The following is an 11,208-nucleotide window of genomic DNA, read 5'->3' as shown; positions in this document are numbered from 1 at the left end:
TGTCCGCGTGTCCCGAGTGTCCTGAGTGTCCCCGGGGTGTCCGAGTGTCCCGAGTGTCCCGCGTGTCTCGAGTGTCCGCGTGTCCGGGTGTCCTGAGTGTCCTGAGTGTCCCCGGGGTGTCCGAGTGTCCCGAGTGTCCCGCGTGTCTCGAGTGTCCGCGTGTCCGGGTGTCCTGAGTGTCCTGAGTGTCCCCGGGGTGTCCGAGTGTCCCGCGTGTCTCGAGTGTCCGCGTGTCCGGGTGTCCCCGGGGTATCCCGATTGTCCCGCGTGTCCCGAGTGTCCCGAGTGTCTCGAGTGTCCGCGTGTCCGGGTGTCCCGCGTGTCCGGGTGTCCGCGTGTCCCGGGTCCCCGGCCTGTCCCCCCGCTCAGCCCGTGCCGAGCCCAGCCCGGGCTCTGCCGCTTCCTGCGCTCGCTGCGGCTTCCGGGGGTGACACGCGGGGACACGGCACGGGGGTGGCACCGGGGATACGGGGATGACACGCGGGGACACGGGGGTGGCACCGGGGATACGGGGATGACACGCGGGGACACGGCACGAGGGTGGCATTGCGGACACGGGGGTGGCACTGGGGATACGGGGATGACACGCGGGGACACGGGGGTGGCACCGGGGATACGGGGATGACACGCGGGGACACGGCACGGGGGTGGCACTGGGGACACGGGGGTGGCACTGGGGACACGGGGATGACACGCGGGGACCCGACACGGCACGAGGGTGGCACTGCGGACACGGGGGTGGCACCGGGGACACGGGGGTGGCACTGCGGACACGGGGGTGGCACGCGGGGACACGGGGGTGGCACTGGGGACACGGGGGCGGCACTGCGGACACGGGGGTGGCACCGGGGACACGGGGGTGGCTCTGGGGACACGGGGATGACACGCGGGGACACGGGGGTGGCACTGGGGACACGGGGATGACACGCGGGGACACGGCACGGGGGTGGCACTGCGGACACGGGGGTGGCACTGTCACAGGGGGTGTGGCACTGGGACAGGTGACACTGGACACTGGGACAGGCACAGCGGGAGCTGGGAGCACTGGTGGCACTGGGAGTACTGGTGTCAGTGATCACACTGGTGGCACTGGGGACACTGGGGACACTGGTGTCAGTGGTCACAGCAGTGACACGGGGGACACTGGTGGCACTGGAGACACCGGTGGCACTGGTCACACTGGTGTCAGTGGTCACACTGGTGACACTGGGGGCACTGGTCATACTGGTGTCAGTGGTCACAGCAGTGACACGGGGGACACTGGTGGCACTGGCCATGCTGGTGTCATTGGTCACACTGGTGGCACTGTTGGTACTGGGAGCACTGGTGGCACTGGGGACACTGGTGACACTGGTCATACTGGTGTCAGTGGTCACAGCAGTGACATCGGTGGCACTGGGGGCACTGGTCACACTGGTGTCATTGGTCACACTGGTGACACCGGTGGCACTGGTGATATTGGTGTCCGTGGTCACAGCAGTGGCACTGGTGGCACTGGGGGCACTGGCCGTGCCGGTGTCAGTGCTCCCCGCGCTGTCCCCGCGCTGTCCCCGCGCTGTCCCCGCGCTGTCCCCGCGGTGCGCGGCCCCTTTAAGGCCGTGTCAACAAACCGCGCTCTCGCCCCTCCCACCTCCCCGCGCGCCGCGCCGCCGCGCTGACGTCAGACGCAGCGCGCAGCGCGCGCACCGTGGGCGTGGCCTCAGCCGGCGCGAGCGGAAGCAGCGCTCTGTTTATACCCGCGGGGGCGGGGCCCTGCTTTGGCGCAGGCGCAGCGCGGGCGGGGCGGCCGCGAGGGGCGTGTCCCCCGTGACGCGCATGCGCAGCGCGGGCGGGGCGGCCGCGAGGGGCGTGTCCCCGGTGGCGCGCAGGCGCGGCAGGGGCGGGGGCGCGGCGCGGCGCAGGCGCGGTGCGGGCGGCGGCGCGGGGGGACGCGGTGGCGCCGGGCCCGGCGCAGGCGGGGGCGGAGGCGCGAGCGGAGCATGAATGGGGCAAGATGGCGGATCATGTGCAGGTGAGCCGCGGCCGCGGCGCGGGGCCCGTTCTCCCGCCGCCGCCGCCCCCCGGGCCCCGCGGCCGAGCCCCGCACGGCCGGGCCCGCCCAGCCCGGCCCGCCGCGGCCCAGGCGCGCAGGCCGCGCTCGGTGTCCCCGCGTCCCTTCGGTGTCCCCGTGTCCCCTCAGGGCTCCGCCGCGTCCCGCCGCTCCCCGGGCCGCCGCCGCTCGGCGCTCCCTGCCCGGGGATGCTCGGGAGCCGCTCGCTCCCATCGCGGGGTCCCTGCGCTGTCACCCCCGTTCGGGCTGCTGTCAGCGGGGCTGGGATCCGCTGCTGCTGCCGGCGGGATCCGTGTGATGGGTGTTCGGGATCCGTGTGATGGGTGTTCGGGATCCCCGGAATGGGATCCGTGTTCTGGGGTGTTCGGGATCCGTGTAATGGGTGTTCGGGATCCCCGGAATGGGATCCGCTGCTGCTCCCGGCGGGATCCCTGTAATGGGGTGTTCGGGATCCGTGTAATGGGGTGTCTGGGATCCCCGTTCTGGGGTGTCTGGGATCCCCGTTCTGGGGTGTCTGGGATCCCCGTTCTGGGGTGTCTGGGATCCCCGTTCTGGGGTGTTCGGGATCCGTGTTCTGGGGTGTTCGGGATCCCCGTTCTGGGGTGTTTGGGATCCCCGTTCTGGGGTGTCTGGGATCCCCGTTCTGGGGTGTCTGGGATCCCCGTTCTGGGGTGTTCGGGATCCCCGTTCTGGGGTGTCTGGGATCCGTGTTCTGGGGTGTTTGGGATCCGTGTTCTGGGGTGTTCGGGATCCCCGTTCTGGGGTGTTCGGGATCCCCGTTCTGGGGTGTTCGGGATCCCCGTTCTGGGGTGTCTGGGATCCGTGTTCTGGGGTGTTTGGGATCCGTGTTCTGGGGTGTTCGGGATCCCCGTTCTGGGGTGTTTGGGATCCCCGTTCTGGGGTGTTCGGGATCCCCGTTCTGGGGTGTTTGGGATCCGTGTTCTGGGGTGTTCGGGATCCCCGTTCTGGGGTGTTTGGGATCCCCGTTCTGGGGTGTTTGGGATCCCCGTTCTGGGGTGTTTGGGATCCGTGTTCTGGGGTGTTTGGGATCCCCGTTCTGGGGTGTTCGGGATCCCCGTTCTGGGGTGTTTGGGATCCGTGTTCTGGGGTGTTCGGGATCCCCGTTCTGGGGTGTTCGGGATCCCCGTTCTGGGGTGTTCGGGATCCCCGTTCTGGGGTGTTTGGGATCCCCGTTCTGGGGTGTTTGGGATCCCCGTTCTGGGGTATTTGGGATCCCCGTTCTGGGGTGTTCGGGATCCCCGTTCTGGGGTGTTCGGGATCCCCGTTCTGGGGTGTTTGGGATCCCCGTTCTGGGGTGTTCGGGATCCCCGTTCTGGGGTGTTCGGGATCCCCGTTCTGGGGTGTTTGGGATCCCCGTTCTGGGGTATTTGGGATCCCCGTTCTGGGGTGTTTGGGATCCCCGTTCTGGGGTGTCTGGGATCCCCGTTCTGGGGTGTTTGGGATCCCCGTTCTGGGGTGTCTGGGATCCCCGTTCTGGGGTGTTTGGGATCCCCGTTCTGGGGTGTTTGGGATCCGTGTTCTGGGGTGTTTGGGATCCGTGTTCTGGGGTGTTTGGGATCCCCGTTCTGGGGTGTTTGGGATCCGTGTTCTGGGGTGTTTGGGATCCCCGTTCTGGGGTGTTTGGGATTCCCAACTTGTTCCGTTCCTATTCCAGTCAGGGTCGGTTCCTTCCCAGCCCTGTTTGGGTTCCTTTTCCAACCTTGATCCGTTTATTTCCCAGCCCTATTTGGGTTCCTTTACAAACCTTGATCATTTCATTTCCCAGCCCTGTTTGGGTTCATTTCCTTGCCCTCTCTGGGTTCATTTCCCAGCCAGGTTTGGGTTCATTTCCCAGCCAGGTTTGAGTTCCTTTTCCAACCTTGATAATTTCATTTCCCAGCCGTGTTTGGGTTCATTTCCCAGCCGTGTTTGGGTTCATTTCCCAGCCAGGTTTGGGTTCTTTTCCCAGCCCTGTTTGGGTTCCTTTTCCAGCCTTGATCCGTTTATTTCCCAGCCCTGTTTGGGTTCCTTTTCCAACCTTGATCATTTCATTTCCCAGCCAGGTTTGGGTTCATTTCCTTGCCCTCTCTGGGTTCATTTCCCAGCCAGGTTTGGGTTCATTTCCCAGCCAGGTTTGAGTTCCTTTTCCAACCTTGATAATTTCATTTCCCAGCCAGGTTTGGGTTCTTTTCCCAGCCAGGTTTGGATTCATTTCCCAGCCAGGTTTGGGTTCCTTTTCCAACCTTGATCATTTCATTTCCCAGCCAGGTTTGGGTTCTTTTCCCAGCCCTGTTTGGTTTCCTTTTCCAGCCTCGATCCCTTCCTTCCCCACCCTGTTCTGTTCCCTCCCCAGCCCTGTGGGCTCTCTGATTTGGGGGAAGGATTTTCCTGGGTGTTTAAAGGGAATCCCAGAGTGCAGAAGTTCATGGGGCAGGAAGGAAATCAGGGATGGAAGGTTCCAGGTTGGAATGGAGGGACAAAACTCCTGGGAAAGAGCCCCAAAATCCCTGGCAAAGGGCCCTAAAAGCCTCCAAGTGGCACCAAAACCCATCAGGAAAGGAACAAAATCCTCTGAATGAGCTCAAACCCCTTTGAAAGTGTCCCTAAAGTGTCTGGGAGTGACCCCAAACCCTGTGAGAGTGACCCCAAACCTCTGAGAGTGACCCTAAACCTGTGGGAGTGACCCCAAACCTGTGAGAGTGACCCCAAACCCTGCTGAGAGTGACCCCAAACTCGTGAGAGAGACCCCAAACCCTGTGAGAGTGACCCCAAACCTTGTGAGAGTGACCCCAAACCTCGTGAGAGTGACCCCAGACCTTGTGAGAGTGACCCCAAACCCTGTGAGAGTGACCCCAAACCCTCTGAGAGTGACCCCAAACCCTGTGAGAGTGACCCCAAACCCTGTGAGAGTGACCCCAAACCTCTGAGTGACCCCAAACCTTGTGAGAGTGACCCCAAACCTTGTGAGAGTGACCCCAAACCTCTGAGAGTGACCCCAAACCCTGTGAGAGTGACCCCAAACCCTGTGAGAGTGACCCCAAACCCTGTGAGAGTGACCCCAAACCTCTGAGAGTGACCCCAAACCTTGTGAGAGTGACCCCAAACCTTGTGAGAGTGACCCCAAGAGTGACCCCAAACCCTGTGAGAGTGACCCCAAACCCTGTGAGAGTGACCCCAAACCTTGTGAGAGTGACCCCAAACCTTGTGAGAGTGACCCCAAACCCTGTGAGAGTGACCCCAAACCTCTGAGAGTGACCCCAAACCCTGTGAGAGTGACCCCAAACCCCGTGAGAGTGACCCCAAACCTCTGAGTGACCCCAAACCCTGTGAGAGTGACCCCAAACCTCGTGAGAGTGACCCTAAAACTTGTGAGAGTGACCCCAAACCCTGTGAGAGTGACCCCAAACCCTGTGAGAGTGACCCCAAACCTTGTGAGAGTGACCCCAAACCTCTGAGAGTGACCCCAAACCTCTGAGAGTGACCCCAAACCTCTGAGAGTGACCCCAAACCCTGTGAGAGTGACCCCAAACCTCTGAGAGTGACCCCAAACCTTGTGAGAGTGACCCCAAACCTCTGAGAGTGACCCCAAACCCTGTGAGAGTGACCCCAAACCTTGTGAGGGTGACCCCAAACCTCTGAGAGTGACCCCAAACCTTGTGAGAGTGACCCCAAACCCTGTGAGAGTGACCCCAAACCCTGTGAGAGTGACCCCAAACCCTGTGAGAGTGACCCCAAACCCTCTGAGAGTGACCCCAAACCCTGTGAGAGTGACCCCAAACCTCGTGAGAGTGACCCCAAACCTCGTGAGAGTGACCCCAAACCCTGTGAGAGTGACCCCAAACCTCTGAGAGTGACCCCAAACCCTGTGAGAGTGACCCCAAACCTCATGAGAGTGACCCCAGACCTCATGAGAGTGACCCCAAACCCTGTGAGAGTGACCCCAAACCTTGTGGGAGTGACCCCAAACCCTGTGAGAGTGACCCCAAACCCTGTGAGAGTGACCCCAAACCTTGTGAGAGTGATCCTAAAACTTGTGAGAGTGATCCTAAAACTTGTTGGAGTGACCCTAAATCTCAGAGTGACCCTAAACCTTCTGTGAGTGACCCCAAACTTCCAGAAATTGACCCCAAACTCTCAGAAATTGATCCTAAACCCTCAGAAATTGACCCCAAACTGTCTGAAATTGATCCCAAACCTCCTGGAATGACCCCAAACTCCCTGAGATGATTCCAAACTACCTGAAATTCACCCCAAATCCCCTAAATTGGCCCCAGATCATCAGAGATTTACCCTAAATCCCCTGAAATTCGCCCCAAATCCCCTGAATTGGCCCTAAACCCTCAGAGATTGACCCCCAAATCCCAAAAATGGTCCCCAAACCCTCAGAGATTGATCCCAAACACCCAAAAATTCATCCCAAACCCCCCAAAATTAACCCCAAACCCCCTAAAATTCACCCCAAACCCCCCAAAATTGACCCCAAACCTCAGAGATTGACCCTAAACCCCAAAAAATTCACCCCAAATCCCCAAAAAATTCACCCAAACCCTCTGAAATTGACCCCCAAACCTCCTAAAATTGACCCCAAACCCCCTGAAATTCACCCCAGACCCCCCAAAAATTGACCCCAAACCCTCTACAATTCACCCCGAACCCCCTGAAATTGACCCCAAATCTCCAAAAATTGACCCCAAACCCCTGAGATTGACCCCCAAACCCCAAAAATTGTCCCCAAATCCTCAGAGATTGACCCTAAACACCCAAAAATTCACCCCAAGCCCTCTACAATTTACCCCAAATCCCCCAAAATTCACCGCAGACCCCCCAAAATGGACCCCAAACCCCCAAAAATTGACCCCAAACCCCCTGAGATTGACCCCAAACCCCCCAAAAAATTGACCCCAAACCCCCTGAAATTGACCCCAAATCCCCCAAAATTGACCCCAAACCCCCTGAAATTGACCCCAAATCCCCAAAAATTGACCCCAAACCCCCCAAAATTCACCCCAAACCCCCTGAAATTCACCCCAAACCCCCTGAAATTCACCCCAAATCTCCAAAAATTCACCCCAAACCCCTGAGATGACCCCAGACCCCCCAAAATTGACCCCAAACCCTCTAAAATTGACCCCAAATCCCCAAAAATTGACCCCAAATCCCCAAAAATTCACCCCAAACCCCCCGAAATTGACCCCAAACCCCCAAAAATTGACCCCAAACCCCCTGAAATTGACCCCAAACCCCCTGAAATTGACCCCAAATCCCCAAAAATTGACCCCAAACCCTCTAAAATTGACCCCAAACCCCCCAAAAATTCACCCCAAATCCCCCAAAATTGACCCCAAATCCCCAAAATTGACCCCAAACCCCCCGAGGAGCTGCTGCTGTCGCCTCAGAGGCAGCAGAACCCAAATCCAGGCACAGCTGGGGGAGTTTCCCAAAAATTTTGGTGGATTTGGGATTTGCCAGACCTGGGGTAAATCAGAATTCCCAGTTTTTTATTATCCCTGAAATTTGGGAATAAATCAGTCCTGGCTGAGCAGTTCAGTCACTGGGGAAAAGGATTTTCAGCAGGAAAATCCCAAATTTTCATTGGAATTCTGCTCCAAATTTGGGATTTCTGTGTTAGATCTTGGGTTGGGTGAGGTGGGAGTGGGGAAATTCGAGATGGGAATGGGAAAATTGTGGTGGGAATGGGAAAATTCAAGGTGGGAATGGGGAAATTTGAGGTGAAAATTTGAAAAATTGAGGTGGAAATGGGAAAATTTGAGGTGGAAATGGGAAAAGTCAAAGTAGGAATGGGAAAAATTGAGGTGGGAATTGGAAAATTTGAGGTGGGAATGGGAAAATTCAAATTGGAAATGGGAAATTCCAGGTGGAAATTGGAAAAGTAGTGGGGGAAATGGGAAAAAATTGATGTGGAAATTGGAAATTTGAGGTGGAAATGGGAAAATTCAAGGTGGGAATGGGGAAAGTCAAAGTAGGAATGGGAAAATTCAAATTGGAAATGGGAAAATAGGAGTTGGGAATGGCAAAATTCGAGGTGGGAATGGGAAAAATTGATGTGGAAATGGGAAAAGTCAAAGTGGAAATTGGAAAATTGGAATTGGGAATGGGAAAATTTGAGGTGGGAATGGGGAAATTAAAATTGGAAATTGGAAAATTGGAGTTGGGAATGGGAAAAGTCGAGGTGGAAATGGGGAAATTCAAGGTGGAAATGGGAAATTTGAGGTGAAAATTTGAGGTGGAAATGGGAAAAGTCAAAGTAGGAGTGGGAAAAATAAAGGTGGGAGTGGGAAAATTCAAATTGGAAATGGGAAATTCGAGGTGGAAATGGGGAAAAATTGAGGTGGAAATTGGAAAATTGGAGGTTGGAATAGGAAAATTGGAGGTGGGAATGGAAAAATTCGAGGTGGAAATGGGAAAAGTCAAAGTAGGAATGGGAAAAACTGAGGTGGGAATGGGGAAATTTGAGGTGGAAATTGGAAAATTAGTGGGGAAATGGGGAAAAATTGAGGAGGAAATGGGAAATTCAAGGTGGAAATTGGAGAATTCAAGGTGGGAATGGGAAAAGTTGAGGTGGAAATTGTAAAATTCGAGGTGGGAATGGGAAAATTCGAGGTGGAAATGGGAAAAGTAGTGGGAGAAGTGGGGAAAAATTGAGGTGGAAATGGGAAATTCAAAGTGGAAATGGGAAATTTGAGGTGGGAATGGGAAAAATCGTGGTGGAAATTGGAAAAGTCAAAGTAGGAATGGGAAAATTCAAATTGGAAATGGGAAATTCCAGGTGGAAATTGGAAAAGTAGTGGGGGAAATGGGGAAAATTGAGGTGGAAATGGGAAATGTCAAAGTGGAAATGGGAAAATTGGAGGTGGAAATTTGAAAATTTGAGGTGGGAATGGGAAAAGTCAAAGTAGGAATGGGGAAATTTGAGGTGGGAATGGAAAAATTCAAAGTGGAAATTTAAAAATTTGAGGTGGGAATGGGGAAAGTATTGGGGGAAATGGGAAAATTGGAGTTGGGAATGGGGAAAATTAAAATTGGAAATGGGAAAATTGGAGTTGGGAATGGGAAAAATTCGAGGTGGAAAATGGGAAATTTGAGGTGGAAATGGGAAAAGTCAAAGTAGGAATGGGAAAATTGAGGTGGGAATGGGGAAATTAAAATTGGAAATGGGAAATTGGAGTTGGGAATGGGAAAAGTCGAGGTGGAAATGGGGAAATTCAAGGTGGAAATGGGAAATTTGAGGTGAAAATTTGAGGTGGAAATGGGAAAAGTCAAAGTAGGAGTGGGAAAAATAAAGGTGGGAGTGGGAAATTCAAATTGGAAATGGGAAATTCAAGGTGGGAATGGGGAAATTTGAGGTGGCAATTGGAAAATTGGAGGTTGGAATAGGAAAATTCGAGGTGGGAATGGGAAAATTAAAAGTGGGAATGGAAAAATTCGAGGTGGAAAATGGGAAAAATTGAGGTGGAAGATGGGAAATTCAAGGTGGGAATGGGAAAAGTCAAATTGGAAATGGGGAAATTCAAATTGGAAACGGGAAATTCGAGGTAGAAATCGGAAAATTTAAGGTGGAAATGGGAAAATTCAAAGTGGAAATTGAAAAAGTAGTGGGGGAAATGGGAAAAATTGATGTGGAAATTGGAAATTTGAGGTGGAAATGGGAAAATTCAAGGTGGGAATGGGGAAAATTTGAGGTGGAAATGGGAAAATTCAAAGTGGAAATTGGAGAATTGGAATTGGGAATGGGGAAATTCAAATTGGAAATGGGGAAATTCGAGGTGGAAATTGGAAAAGTAGTGGGGAAATGGGAAAATTGAGGGGGGAATGGGAAATTCAAGGTGGAAATGGGAAAAGTCAAAGTAGGAATGGGAAAATTCAAATTGGAAATGGGAAAATAGGAGTTGGGAATGGCAAAATTCGAGGTGGGAATGGGAAAAATTGAGGTGGAAATGGGAAAAGTCAAAGTGGAAATTGGAAAATTGGAATTGGGAATGGGGAAATTCGAGGTGGAAATGGGGAAATTCAAGGTGGAAATGGGAAATTTGAGGTGAAAATTTGAGGTGGAAATGGGAGAAGTCAAAGTAGGAATGGGAAAAATAAAGGTGGGAGTGGGAAAATTCAAAGTGGGAATGGAAAAATTCGAGGTGGAAATGGGGAAAAATTGAGGTGGAAATGGGAAATTCAAGGTGGGAATGGGGAAATTTGAGGTGGAAATTGGAAAATTGGAGGTTGGAATAGGAAAATTTGAGGTGAGAATGGGAAAATTCAAGGTGGAAATTGGAAAATTCAAAGTGGGAATGGAAAAATTCGAGGTGGAAAATGGGAAATTTGAGGTGGGAATGGGAAAAGTCAAAGTAGGAATGGGAAAAATTGAGGTGGGAATGGGAAAATTTGAGGCGGGAATGGGAAAATTCAAATTGGAAATGGGAAATTCCAGGTGGAAATTGGAAAAGTAGTGGGGGAAATGGGAAAAATTGATGTGGAAATTGGAAATTTGAGGTGGAAATGGGAAAATTCAAGGTGGGAATGGGGAAATTCAAGGTGAAAATTTGAGGTGGAAATGGGAAAAGTCAAAGTAGGAGTGGGAAAAATAAAGATGGGAATGGGGAAATTCAAATTGGAAATGGGAAAATTCGAGGTGGAAATGGGGAAATTTGAGGTGGAAATTGGAAAATTTGAGTTGGGAATGGGAAAATTCAAAGTGGGAATGGAAAAATTCGAGGTGGAAAATGGGAAATTTGAGGTGGAAATGGGAAAAGTCAAAGTAGGAATGGGAAAAATTGAGGTGGGAATTGGAAAATTAGTGGGGAAATGGGGAAAAATTGAGGTGGAAAATGGAAAATTCGAGGTGGAAATAGGAAATTCAAGGTGGAAATGGGAAAAGTCAAAGTAGGAATGGGAAAATTGAGGTGGAAATGGGGAAATTTGAGGTGGAAATGGGAAATTTGAGGTGAAAATTTGAGGTGGAAATGGGAAAAGTCAAAGTAGGAGTGGGAAAAATAAAGGTGGGAATGGGAAATTCAAATTGGAAATGGGAAAATTAAAATTAGAAATGGGAAATTTGGGTTGGGAATGGGAAATTCCAAGTGGGATTGGGAAATTTGGGTTGGGAATGGGAAATTCCAAGTGGGATTGGGGAATTCAGAGCTGTG

The sequence above is a fragment of the Oenanthe melanoleuca genome, chromosome 22 (genome assembly GCF_029582105.1).
Source record: "Oenanthe melanoleuca isolate GR-GAL-2019-014 chromosome 22, OMel1.0, whole genome shotgun sequence".
In the NCBI taxonomy this organism is placed as follows: Eukaryota; Metazoa; Chordata; class Aves; order Passeriformes; family Muscicapidae; genus Oenanthe; species Oenanthe melanoleuca.
Note: the sequence above shows the minus strand (reverse complement) of the source record.